We start from the raw sequence: 13,078 nt of genomic DNA on the forward strand, positions 1-13,078 counted from the left end.
GTGGCTTTATGCTTCAAGTTACCCTTTGAAACTTTTAACTCAGTGTCATCTGTCAACTTTTGGTTTAAAAAAAAAACACACTTCAAGCTAATGTAAACATTTCATTAAACCAATTTAATCAAAGAGCAGTTGAACAAGAGTTAGCAAAGTTTAGGATCAGGGGGATAAAGTCGTTGATGTTGTCTGGCAGCACGAGATTGGCAGTGGTGGGAAAAGTGCCCAATTTTTATACTTGAGTAAAAGTTAAAAAAATACCTCAAGTAAAAGTGAAAGTCACCCAGTAAAATACTAAGAGTAAAAGTCTACAAGTATTTGGTTTTAAATGTACTTAAGTATCAAAAGTAAAAGTCTAAATCATTTGAAATGTCTTTTTTTTTTTACCTTTATTTTACTAGGCAAGTCAGTTAAGAACAAATTCTTATTTTCAATGAACAGTGGGTTAACTGTCTGTTCAGGGGCAGAACGACAGATTTTGTACCTTGTCAGGTCGGGGATTTGAACTTGCAACCTTTCGGTTACTAGTCCAATGCTCTAACCACTAGGCTACCCTGCCGCCCCAAACCAGACACGATTTTCTTATTGTTTTTTAAATTACGGATAGCCAGGGGCACAGTTCAACACTCAGACTAAATTCACAAACAAAGCATTTGTGTTTAGTGAGTCTGCCAGATCAGAGGCAGTAGGGATGACCAGGGAAGTTCTCTGTTTAGTGAGTCTGCCAGATCAGAGGCAGTAGGGATGACCAGGGAAGTTCTCTGTTTAGGGAGTCTGCCAGATCAGAGGCAGTAGGGATGACCAGGGAAGTTCTCTGTTTAGTGAGTCTGCCAGATCAGAGGCAGTAGGGATGACCAGGGATGTTCTCTGTTTAGTGAGTCTGCCAGATCAGAGGCAGTAGGGATGACCAGGGAAGTTCTCTGTTTAGTGAGTCTGCCAGATCAGAGGCAGTAGGGATGACCAGGGAAGTTCTCTTGATAAGTGCTTAAATTAGACAATTTTCCTGTCCTGCTAATCATTCAAAATGTAAGCAGTAAAAAGTACATTATTTTCTTTAGGAATGTAGTGGAGTAAAAGTTGTCAAAAATATAAATAGTAAAGTACAGATACCCCAAAAACAACTTAAGTAGTACTTTAAAGTATTTTTACTTAAGTGCTTTACACCACTGGAGATTGGTGACAACACCAAAGCAGCTTCCCCTAATGTATCCTGGAGAGAAAGAGCGAGAGCATGTGGCAGTGGAGGGATCATTAAATTATGTAAAGGTAACAAGTACATAGCCTGAAGTAGACACCAATTCAGAGGCAAACAATGTGTACGTGTCTACGAGTAATCTATATGTAATACCACACAACATGGAAAGAGACACACCTTGAGAGCATCATGCCAAACAGAAAGTATAAAGAAGGTGCTTTTCTTGAAAGACTGGGAAGGAGAGAAGGCGCTCAGCTGAGGTCCAAGCATTCTGATATGTTCTGTCCAGTTGTCCCTTCAAACAGACATGTAGGTGCCATCAACTAGCCTATACACCATCTGAGTGAGTGAACTGTGAGGATGGCAGAGAGAGAATCAATAATCACTGTTGAGCATTTCATTTAAGAATAGTATAGTACTGTTCTAGAGTCAGATTGTCTCAGCACGGTGGAGTACAGCAGGGTTAGAGATATGCAAACTTAGTCATGGTGCCAGGCCCTTTGCTTCTTGTCAGGGTGTTGTAGGAAGAAGTAGTGTAAACGTTTTTGGATCGGGCTGAGTGACTGGACTGTGTGAATGAGAGGGTGTGACGGGAATCAATAATCAAGTAATATCAGAATGGATCCGTATCATTGATTATCAGCCCCCCTGAAAGTTGGTAGGTATACATTCAGAAAAGTAGGCCAATTGTTCTAGCAATTCATGTAGTATCCTCACACACATGCCTTTTAGTAAACAGGAAAGGTTTGTGAAATATACCCACACCAATAAAAAGGCTGATTTTGAACTTACTGCATTGGTTGATGTAACTTTAACTGGATGAAGTTCATGATGATCTGCTCAGGTGCCCTTCTCCTGCAGGCACATTCCCGAACCCACACACAATATCAGCATTGACTATAGCTTATCTGGATATTGTTTTAATGAATGTGTAAGAAATAGCTCTATAAAGGCCCAGATATGTAGCCATTTACGGTAACTACGGTAAATTATTAGCCTACTCCATCAATGAGCATCAGCCAGACAGAAGATCTAGCTAAATTGAGAAATATCACCTTTCTGTAGCGGGTACCTCTAGCTGGGCAGCTTCGTCTTGTATCAGGTTTAGGGACTAACTTACTTCCACTAGCTAGTTACTACTAGCTAGCATGGCTATATCCAGTAGCCATGTAGCGCTGGCTATCCAGTCTGCTAGCTAGTCAGTCAGCAGTAATGTTAGCCGGCTAATGCTAGCTAGCCATGTAGTGCAAGCCAACTTTGCTCAGATGTTGAGTATGTTCTATTGGCATGCTAACTTCATGGTAAGTTAAGCATCTTAGCTAATATTACACTTTTTATATTCCTGTCACAGAAATGTCTGACCCTTTCCCTTTCTCAGCCCAAACTGTAAACTTCACTTCACGGAGGATCTGACCTCTAATTTGGACAGAACTGGTAGGCCTTTTATTGTAAAGAATTTTCACAAACACTTGAATGAGAAAAGGATGAACTGAAAACTGTTAAACTAAACACGGGGTGAATAACTGCTTATTGTAAGGTCTACACAACGTCTCCCCCGTGTGTGAGTAAGAACAATTTGGAAACTTTTTGACCAGTATTTCATAGTTTTTTGTTGGAGGGGTTAATAATGGTATGGAAACCTTTTGAGATGCATATCCTTAGGAAAAGCTTATATTAGCATAACAAGGTTGTTTGAAGTTTGTCTATCTGTATGTTCAATTAACATCAGGGGTATTTGTAATTTACTCAAACGTAAGGCCATTTTCCTGTATTGCAAACGGTTTAATGCAGACTTTGACTTTCTACAAGAGACCCATGCTTGTTCTTCCGATCGAACTTTTTGGAAAAATCAATGGGGTAACAACCACTTTGCAGGTGTTGCGGTTTTAAGAGGTGCATTTAAAGGGAAGGTCATCAGTAGTAAGACTCACCACTCTGGATGTTGGTTAATTTTAAAAGTGAATTTCAACAGTGAAATGTTTTTATTAGGGAATATTTATGCATCCAACAACAAACAAAACAACAGGATATTATTTCAAGAATTTGAAGAAGAGATTCATGGAGTTGTGTGTGTATTTCAGGATATCAAAATTATCTTAGGTGGGGATTTTATTTCTGTATCTATTGTGAAAATAGACACATCCCCCTCCTAACAGATCCAGCATTGTTAATCCTAAATTTAATAATCATTGTCTTCGATTAGTCAATAATTGGAGATCTAAATATCCTGATAAAAAGGACTTCACTTGGAGAAACAAGGACATGTCCAGACAGTCAAGAATTGACTTCTGGTTGATTTTCTAATTCATTAGATAACACTGTACTCAAGGTATTCTTTGAACCATTAATTCTTACTGATCATAGTTATATTTTTTATCTTTAAATATGAATGGATCTGAAGTTAATAAAACAAATCGCAGTTATTGTAAACTCGATAGTAGACTTTTGGAAGATGATAATTTCAAGATGGATGCCAAAGATATTATACAAGAAAATTACTATTTAAGTCTTATTGGGAATTAATGAAGTATGAAATAAGACAAACAGTCATGAAGAGAGGTAAAGTAATTGCTGAACTTAAAAGATTGAGGGAAGATCAACTTGGGAAATACTTTCTCTAATCTCTATGGAGGCCCTTAATGAAGAAGGAAAGGGTCAGTTATTTTCTTTACAACTAGAAATGGACCGACTGTTTGAAGAGAGAGCAAAAGGGGCATTTGTAAGATCAAGAAGGAGATGGTTGAAGGTGAGAAAAAAAATCAGAATTTACCTCTATTCATAAGCTTAATATAGATGGCAAAGAAAATGAAAACACCAAAGATATGTTTCAGAATTCTATGGTAATCTTTACACCAGTAATGTCACTAGTAGGACAGGCATATCTGCCTTTCTAGACATTGTCAAATATTACTCAAAATTCATAGATGAAGACATTAAAAAGTCTTGTGATACATTTTTTTCCCCATTAATATAAATTAATTAATCAGCAAGTTAAAAGATAACAAATCACCAGGGAATGCTGGCCTTATTAGTGGATTCTATACATATTTTCAGGAGGATATTGTTGAATTTATATTTAATATTTTTAGGGAAGCAATTGATTTAGGGGACCTGCCTGTTTCTATGACAGGCCTCATTTCTGTAATCCCCAAACCAAACAAAGTTGTAGACCAATCACATTAATGAACAATGATGGAAAGATACTTGCATCCATCTTTGCAGAAAGACTTAAAGGTCTTGACCAAATCATTGATGATACCCAGTCTGGTTTTATGAAAGGCAGACATGTACAGTATGGAGAACAAGTATTTGATACACTGCCGATTTTGCAGGTTTTCCTACATACAAAGCATGTAGAGGTCTGTAATTTTTAAAAATCATATGTACACTTCAACTGTGAGAGACGGAATCTAAAACAAAAATTCAGAAAATCACATTGTATGATTTTTAAGTAATTAATTTGCATTTTATTGCATGACATAAGTATTTGATACATCAGAAAAGCAGAACTTAATATTTGGTACAGAAACCTTTGTTTGCAATTACAGAGATCATACATTTCCTGTAGTTCTTGACCAGGTTTGCACACACTGCAGCAGGGATTTTGGCCCACTCCTCCATACAGACCTTCTCCAGATCCTTCAGGTTTCGGGGCTGTCGCTGGGCAATACAGACTTTCAGCTCCCTCCAAAGATTTTCTATTGGGTTCAGGTCTGGAGACTGGCTAGGCCACTCCAGGACCTTGAGATGCTTCTTACTCCTTAGTTGCCCTGGCTGTGTGTTTCGGGTCGTTGTCATGCTGGAAGACCCAGCCACGACCCATCTTCAATGCGCTTACTGAGGGAAGGAGGTTGTTGGTCAAGATCTCGCGATACATGGCCCCATCCATCCTCCCCTCAATACGGTGCAGTCGTCCTGTCCCCTATGCAGAAAAGCATCCCCAAAGAATAATGTTTCCACCTCCATGCTTCACAGTTGGGATGGTGTTCTTGGGGTTGTACTCATCCTTCTTCTTCCTCCAAACACGGCGAGTGGAGTTTAGACCAAAAAGCTCTATTTTTGTCTCATCAGACCACATGACCTTCTCCCATTCCTCCTCTGGATCATCCAGCTGGTCATTGGCAAACTTCAGACGGGCCTGGACATGCGCTGGCTTGAGCAGGGGGACCTTGTGTGCGCTGCAGGATTTTAATCCATGATGGCGTATTGTGTTACTAATGGTTTTCTTTGAGACTGTGGTCCCAGCTCTCTTCAGGTCATTGACCCGGTCCTGCCGTGTAGTTCTGGGCTGATCCCTCACCTTCCTCATGATCATTGATGCCTCACGAGATGAGATCTTGCATGGAGCCCCAGACCAAGGGTGATTGACCGTCATCTTGAACTTCTTGCATTTTCTAATAATTGCGCCAACAGTTGTTGCCTTCTCACCAAGCTGCTTGCCTATTGTCCTGTAGCCCATCCCAGCCTTGTGCAGGTCTACAATTTTATCCCCGATGTCCTTACACCGCTCTCTGGTCTTGGCCATTGTAGAGAGTTTGGAGTCTGTTGGATTGAGTGTGTGGACAGGTGTCTTTTATACAGGTAACGAGTTCAAACAGGTGCAGTTAATACAGGTAATGAGTGGAGAACAGGAGGGCTTCTTAAAGAAAAACTAACAGGTCTGTGAGAGCCGGAATTCTTACTGGTTGGTAGGTGATCAAATACTTATGTCATGCAATAAAATGCTAATTAATTACTTAAATCCAGAAAATCACATTGTATCATTTTTTTTGTACCTATGATACAAATTACAGACCTCTACATGCTTTGTAAGTAGGAAAACATACAAAATCGGCAGTGTATCAAATACTTGTTCTTCCCACTGTATGTAATAATATTCGACTAGTATTGAACTTGATAGGCTACAATGAGCACATTATGGAAGATAGCTTTATTTTAAGACTTTTACAAGGCTTTTGATACAGTTGAACATTATTTACTTTTTGACTCTTTGATTTTTTGGTTTTGGTCAATATTTTCAAAGTGTAATTAAGACACTTTATTATAATAGTAACAGCTCTGTTACATTATCCCATGGAACTTCAGAGATTCAACATTAGATGTGGAATTAAACAAGGATGCCCAATTTCTCTTTTTTCTTTTATTGGTCACACAAGTTAAGAAATAAGGATTGCATTAGGAATATAATCCCTAATTTAATATTCCAACAGATTGGTCGTCAATAATTCTTACTCAAATGCAACTTTGATGTGGGTAAAATCCAGATTTAAGCTGGCTAACTTTCATAAACAAGTACTTCTAACTTGGAACCTCATGTACAAACATTTTCTCACCACATAGGTAAACAATCTGGAATAATAAAGACATAAAATACAAAAACAAGTCTTTGTTTTTCCACAACTGGTTTGACAACAGCATTATCTGGGTTAAACAATTATTGAATAATGATGGACAACTATATGATTATCCAGAATTCATGAGAACACACAATGTTACATCCACTACTGAGGAGTTTAAAATAGCTGTTAAAATTTCTTGATACTACCCATCCCGCATGCGGGAGCGTTATCATAGCCTCAAACGAATTAGCATAACGCAGCGGACATAAATACCCCTAGAAAATGTTCCTATTCATGAAAATCACAAATGAAATATATTGAGACACAGTTTAGCCTTTTGTTAATCACACTGTCATCTCAGATTTTCTAAATATGCTTTACAGCCAACGCTAGACAAGCATTTGTGTAAGTTTATCATGGCATAATGCTATGCTAGGCTCTGCTACCAGCAGGCAACATTTTCACGAAATAAGAAAAGCAATCAAATTAAATCATTTACCTTTGAAGAACTTCGGATGTTTTCACTCAGGAGACTCCCAGTTAGATAGCAAATGTTCCTTTTTTCCAAAAATATTATTTTTGTAGGCGAAATAGCTCCGTTTGTTCTTCACGTTTGGCTGAGAAATCGATCGGAAAATGCAGTCACTACAATGCCAAACTTTTTTCCAAATTAGCTCCATAATATCGACAGAAACATGGCAAACGTTGTTTAGAATCAATCCTCAAGGTGTTTTTCACATATCTATTCGATAAAATATCCACCGGGACAATTGGTTTCTCATAAGAAGCGATTGGAAAAATGGCTACTTGTGTACTATACGCAAGATTTTCTGCGGGAGCCATCATGTGACCACTTGCTCAATGTGGTCCCTTACGGCTATTCTTCAACATAAATGCGTAAAAAGACGTCACAATGCTGTAGACGCCTTTGGGAATATGTAGAAAACGTAAGCTCATTCGTAGCCCATTCACAGCCATATAAGGAGTCATTGGCATGAAGCGGTTTCAAAAAATGCGGCACTTCCTGATTGGATTTTTATCTGGGTTTCGCCTGTAACATCAGTTCTGTTGCACTCACAGACAATATATTTGCAGTTTTGGAAACGTCAGAGTGTTTTCTATCCAAAGTTGTCAATTATATGCATAGTCGAGCATCTTGTCGTGACAAAATATCCTGTTTAAAACGGGAACGTTTTTTATCCAAAAATGAAAATACTGCCCCCTAGTTACAAAAGGCTGTCCCTAAAGGTGTTATTCTTCTTTTAGGAGAATATAACAATACTCCAAGTGCAACTGTTGACGATTTTGTAGCCTCAATACAGCTAGAAGGAATTTACATTTTAAACTATAAATGTAATAACGTGTATATAAGGAAACTATGTCAAGATGTTAATATTTCCTCTGCTAACATTTACTGGAATGCGACCCAAGGACAAGTGAACTGGAATTGTTGTCTGGCAAATATTGTATATCTAATAAGGTGAAAGAAGTATCTTACAAACTCATTCATAGAATCCACCATGTAAAGACCTTTATCATACACAGATTCAAAATAGCTATTGATAACAAATGTATTTTTTTGTGGTTGTGACCCAGAAACTCTACTTTACTTTATTTTGGGACTGTTCTTATGTCAAGAGTTTGGAGTGAGTTAGAATATTTTATTTTGAAAGAAACTGCTATTAATGTTAATTTGAGAGACTGATATTGTTTTATTTTGATCCAAATGATATGGACCCTGATTTAACTTTCATTGTAGATGTTTGTTTTTCATGGAAGATTCATTCTGAGAAGTGGGCGGAGAACAAACCCCTCTTCACATGATTTAAGATCATTTCTAAATAATAATTAAATTATATCAGGAAATTTAAAAACAATGAAGCAATATGCACCATAAAACTTTGACAAATTGAATATGTATCTCGATATGTAGTACCCCTGTCTGTTAGGTTTATTTACTCTTGTTTGTATGTTTTTGTATTTGATATGTTCATAATAATACCAATAAAAATTCAATAAAATAGGTCAAAAGACCAATAAATGAATAACACAAGGACCGACTATCCACAGTAAATATTATATTAGTGTGTGTGTACTACAAACGAAAAACAGGATACATTTTGTCGTTATTTATTTTCTGTTAATCGATGCCCCATTTGGACACCATGAACGAAAAACTAGTTGATATCCAATTTTCATTCATAAAATTCTGAAACCAAACACATGAACTATTTCCAGTTTTTCTACTTCCTGGTTTGAATGGAATTACCAATGAACGGATGATACATGGACCACAACTGACTTCAACTTTGCCGCGCTTTGCTTAGCTAGATGCAGGTAGACTAAAGTCCCTGATAGGCCTACATCTAATTTCAGGTAGCCTAGGCAAGAAGTACGCTGAATGATTTAGCAGTTTGCTTAGTTCAAATTGAGAGACTAATTTATCCAACATGAATAGCGAGACAATTTCGAGGAACAGTGCATTCGGAAAGTATTGAGATTCTTGACTTTTTCCACTTTACAGCTTAAATCTAAAAGGATGATTATATTATTATTTTTTAAATATGGGATGGGGTCTTAATTTCAATCACTGAATCAAATAATATGTAACTGACCGGCTCAAATCGGTCTTATGTAGCAACATTTGAAATTAGTAGATACTCAGAGCTACAAAATGGTATATCATACACTGCATTTTTTAGGAAAAATTGGACAGTAATTCTGCTTTGAAAGTTGAACTTGTAAATTCACTTTTGAGAAAAGGGCCTTGAATGTTTTAGTATCTACTGGAGAGCTCTCCTTTGTCTACACCCTCTTAAGCTAGCTCCACCCATCACTTTAAGGATTCACATGTGAGGTCATGTGCTAAAAGTGGTAGTAGCCTACAATAAGGAAAAATTCCAGGTAAACAGAAAGTGTCCAGATAAAAATATTTTATACATTTTAGATGACGCTTACCCAGACAAACTTGTCTAAATTGATGGGTCATGTGAAAGAAATGCTAGAACCCCCAGCCACATCCAGTGGTGGAAAAAGTACTACATTGTCATACTTTAGTAAAAGTATAAATAATTTCAAATTCCTTATATTAAACCAGACGGCACCATTTTTTATTGACGGATAGCCATAATTTACAAACAAAGCATTTGAGTCTGCCAGATCAGGTGCAGTATGGATGACCAGGGATGTTCTCTTGATAAGTGTGTGAATTGGACAGTTTCTGTCAATGTACATTATTTTATTTCAGAATCTAATGATGTAACAGTTGGCAAAAATATAAATAGTAAAGTAATGTACAGATAACCCCCCCAAATACATTGAAGTACTTTACACCATTGCCCAAATGCCTTCACACCAGTAAATTAGCATACTTTATATACTGTTACACACGCACTTATCACATAGTATCCCATACAAGGTAAGGCCATGAAACCTGAGTGAGGTGCACATGTACAGTACATAAACAAATGCATGCGCCATATATGTGGTGGACACTTGATACGGTTACATGATATTGTTGTGGTATGTCACAAAATCATGTTACGACCACACATATGGTGGTGTCCTGATAATACTATTGCATTATCCTCTGCGTAGTTGTTGAAGTTCACCACTTGCTGCAAGTCCTCATGCTTCAGATGTAATCTGTTCTTGCTTGGGCCAGCTCTCTTTTTGATGGGAGGCATTAGAACATTCTCCTTGTATGACTGGTGGGGGAAGAGTCCGTGTTAATGGGATTTCTGTTAATTGAATGATTAGAATATTCCACCCTGAAACCATATAAATGTATGGAATTGATTAGAATGTATAAAATTATAATCAATAAATGTGTAGTTCTAGTCAGAATTAGGGTAAAACAATATAGCTAATGTTTATAGTATCTTAAAAACAGACTGAGCTAAATTTGGTGCTGACCTGACTAGAGATTTGGGAAAGGACAGGGAGTACATCAAGGTCTCCCTAATCTTTGTCGGCTGGCTAGTGGGACAGTATGTGCCTACTGTTGTGTGTGTATGTATGTGTGTAGGGTGTATGTATGTGCGTAGGCTGTTTGTGTGTGTAGGATATCTACTGTTCGTGTGGAAGTATGTGCGCAGCTATAAAATGGATGTCTTTGTATTCTTGACTTTAGATCGTTCCCGTGAATAAACCTTGACTATTTTAGCTGGACCTCTGTCTTTCATTTCAATCAGTATCTTACAAATCCTGATTTAGCAGACAGTAGTTTAATTGAATTGGTTTATGAACATAATTCTCTTGACAGTCAGGCATGTTCTACTGATGCTGAAAGACAGATACAAATATTTTATCATTATACAATAGATATGAAATGGCATTGAGAAATCACTACACACAGTTCATACATGTAATGTTAGCTAGCCAGCCATCTAACGTCAGCTAACGTTACCTCGCTAACAGCAGGCTTTAACTTAGTATTTTGTTTATCTACATAATGAACCATAAACCCAATCCATAAAGCACTAGCAATACAAACCGATTGTCATTGCTAGCTAAAGTTGTATCCAGGCTGTATCACATTCGGCTGTGAATGAGAGGTGCACAATCGGGCGCACAATTGGCCCAGCGTTGTCTGGGTTTGGCCGGGGTAGGCCGTCATTGTAAACAATAATTTGTTCTTAACTGATTGCCCTAGTTAAATAAAGGGTCAATAAAAATAAGTCAAATAAAAAAGTTAAACAAATAAGTTCAATGTTAGCTAGCTAACGTTAGGCTATAACATAACTAGCAATGTGAAATGGCATTTGAGAAAACATCACTAACGTTGCACAGTTCATACACGTAAATTAATGTTAACTAGCAAGCCAGCCGTCTAACATCAGCTAACGTTAGCTAGCTAACAGCAATCTTTAACTTGGGGTCATTTGTTTAGACATGTGACGTTAATGTTAGCTAGGTAGATAAACAATGAACTATAATCCCAAGCAATAGAGTACTAGCAATACAAACCGATTGTCATAGCTAGCTAAAGTTTTTGCATTGACCGTTGTCGATAGCGCCTGATAAATTCAGGGCAGCAATGTTATTGAGAGCAGTAGCAACATATTTGCAGTTCTCCATGGCTAACGTTATATCTTTTGAAAAGCAACTGCAGTAGAAAAAATTATGTACGCATAACGAGCAGCTAATTTTATAGACACAAGATGCTACACCATAGACCAATCTGAAACTCATCTCTGAAACTCATGTCCAGCCCACTCATTATCTCAGCCAATCATGGCTAGCAGGAAGGTTCCTTAATTTTTCTTTGGCTAAACCAACTAAACTCGTAATTTAACAACTTCATTCGTATTTACAGATGGCATGAAAGTTCACATGTTCGAGAAGGCATTTCTGCCAAAAAACGCATTTTGATTTTTTTTTTACATTCAAAAGGCTCTCCTGTGAAGTCGTGACTTGCGACGTACGCCTAGTTTCCTGAAATGGTTCACATATGGATATGAACTGAATATGCTCATCATCAACAGTCAGTAAAAAAGGCCGGCCCTCTCAATCTGATTGGCCTTCAGGATGTTTACATTGCGGATGTGTGAATATCCTTGTTAACCTGTATTATTATTGCATTTGTTGATATGCTTTTATCAGAGCATATGTTTACACATTCTGCTATTTTGTGTTCTTGCATTCCTATTTACAGTTGAAGTCGGAAGTTTACATACACCTTGGCCAAATACATTTAAACTCAGTTTTTCACTAAATTCCTGACATTTAATCCTAGTAAAAATTCCCTGTCTTAGGTCAGTTAGGATCACCACTTTATTTGGTCAGAATAATAGTAGAGAGAATTATTTATTTCAGCTTTTATTTCTTTCATCACATTCCCAGTGGGTCAGAAGTTTACATACCCTCAATTAGTATTTGGTAGCATTGCCTTTAAATTGTTGAACTTGGGTCAAATGTTTCGGGTAGCCTTCCACAAGCTTCACGGAATAAGTTGGGTGAATTTTGGCCCTTTCCTCCTGACAGAGCTGATGTAACTGAGTCAGGTTTGCAGGCCTCCTTGCTCGCACGTGCTTTTTCAGTTCTGCCCACACATTTTTTTATAGAAATAAAAAAAATCCAACCTAAGTGTATGTAAACCTCTGACTTCAACTGTAGGTAGTATGGTAATCATCCTCTGGGTCAGTTGGGAAAGCAGGAGGGTCATAGTTGGGGTCAACACCAGTTCATCGTAGGAGGCAGGTAAAGCCAATACCATTAAACCAGGCATGGTCTTCTTCTCTGCCCATTTACCAAGACAACAAAAAACAGCAAAAGCCTATCAACACAGGAACTACAAATTATAAGATACCCATTCAAATCTGGCCCATAACATTTCCAAATTTTCCAGTGAACCATTTACCCATCCTGGTCAGAACATCATCGTCACTAGGGCTTAGAGTATTAGAGAGCTTAGACATATCAAGAAGAATTTTGGTCAGGAAGTAGTCAGGAAGTAACATTACGCATTTGTCATCGAGATCCAGTCCCAGGGCCTTACACTCGCCTTCCTGTGCTGACAGCAGGTAAGCCAAACTGTGCCTAGCCGTAA

General features: G+C 37.7%; 1 long non-coding RNA gene across 1 annotated transcript; it reads right to left on the reverse strand.

The window, feature by feature from the left end:
- Positions 1-1,157: 1,157 nt before the first annotated feature.
- LOC121840711 lies at positions 1,158-2,630 on the reverse strand. Its single transcript, XR_006079843.1, has 3 exons — positions 2,245-2,630; positions 1,982-2,044; positions 1,158-1,541 (listed from the first exon to the last, which is right to left on the reverse strand). It is a non-coding gene; the product is annotated as an uncharacterized LOC121840711 (long non-coding RNA).
- Positions 2,631-13,078: the final 10,448 nt, after the last annotated feature.

Source organism: Oncorhynchus tshawytscha, linkage group LG24 (genome assembly GCF_018296145.1).
Source record: "Oncorhynchus tshawytscha isolate Ot180627B linkage group LG24, Otsh_v2.0, whole genome shotgun sequence".
NCBI lineage: Eukaryota > Metazoa > Chordata > Actinopteri > Salmoniformes > Salmonidae > Oncorhynchus > Oncorhynchus tshawytscha.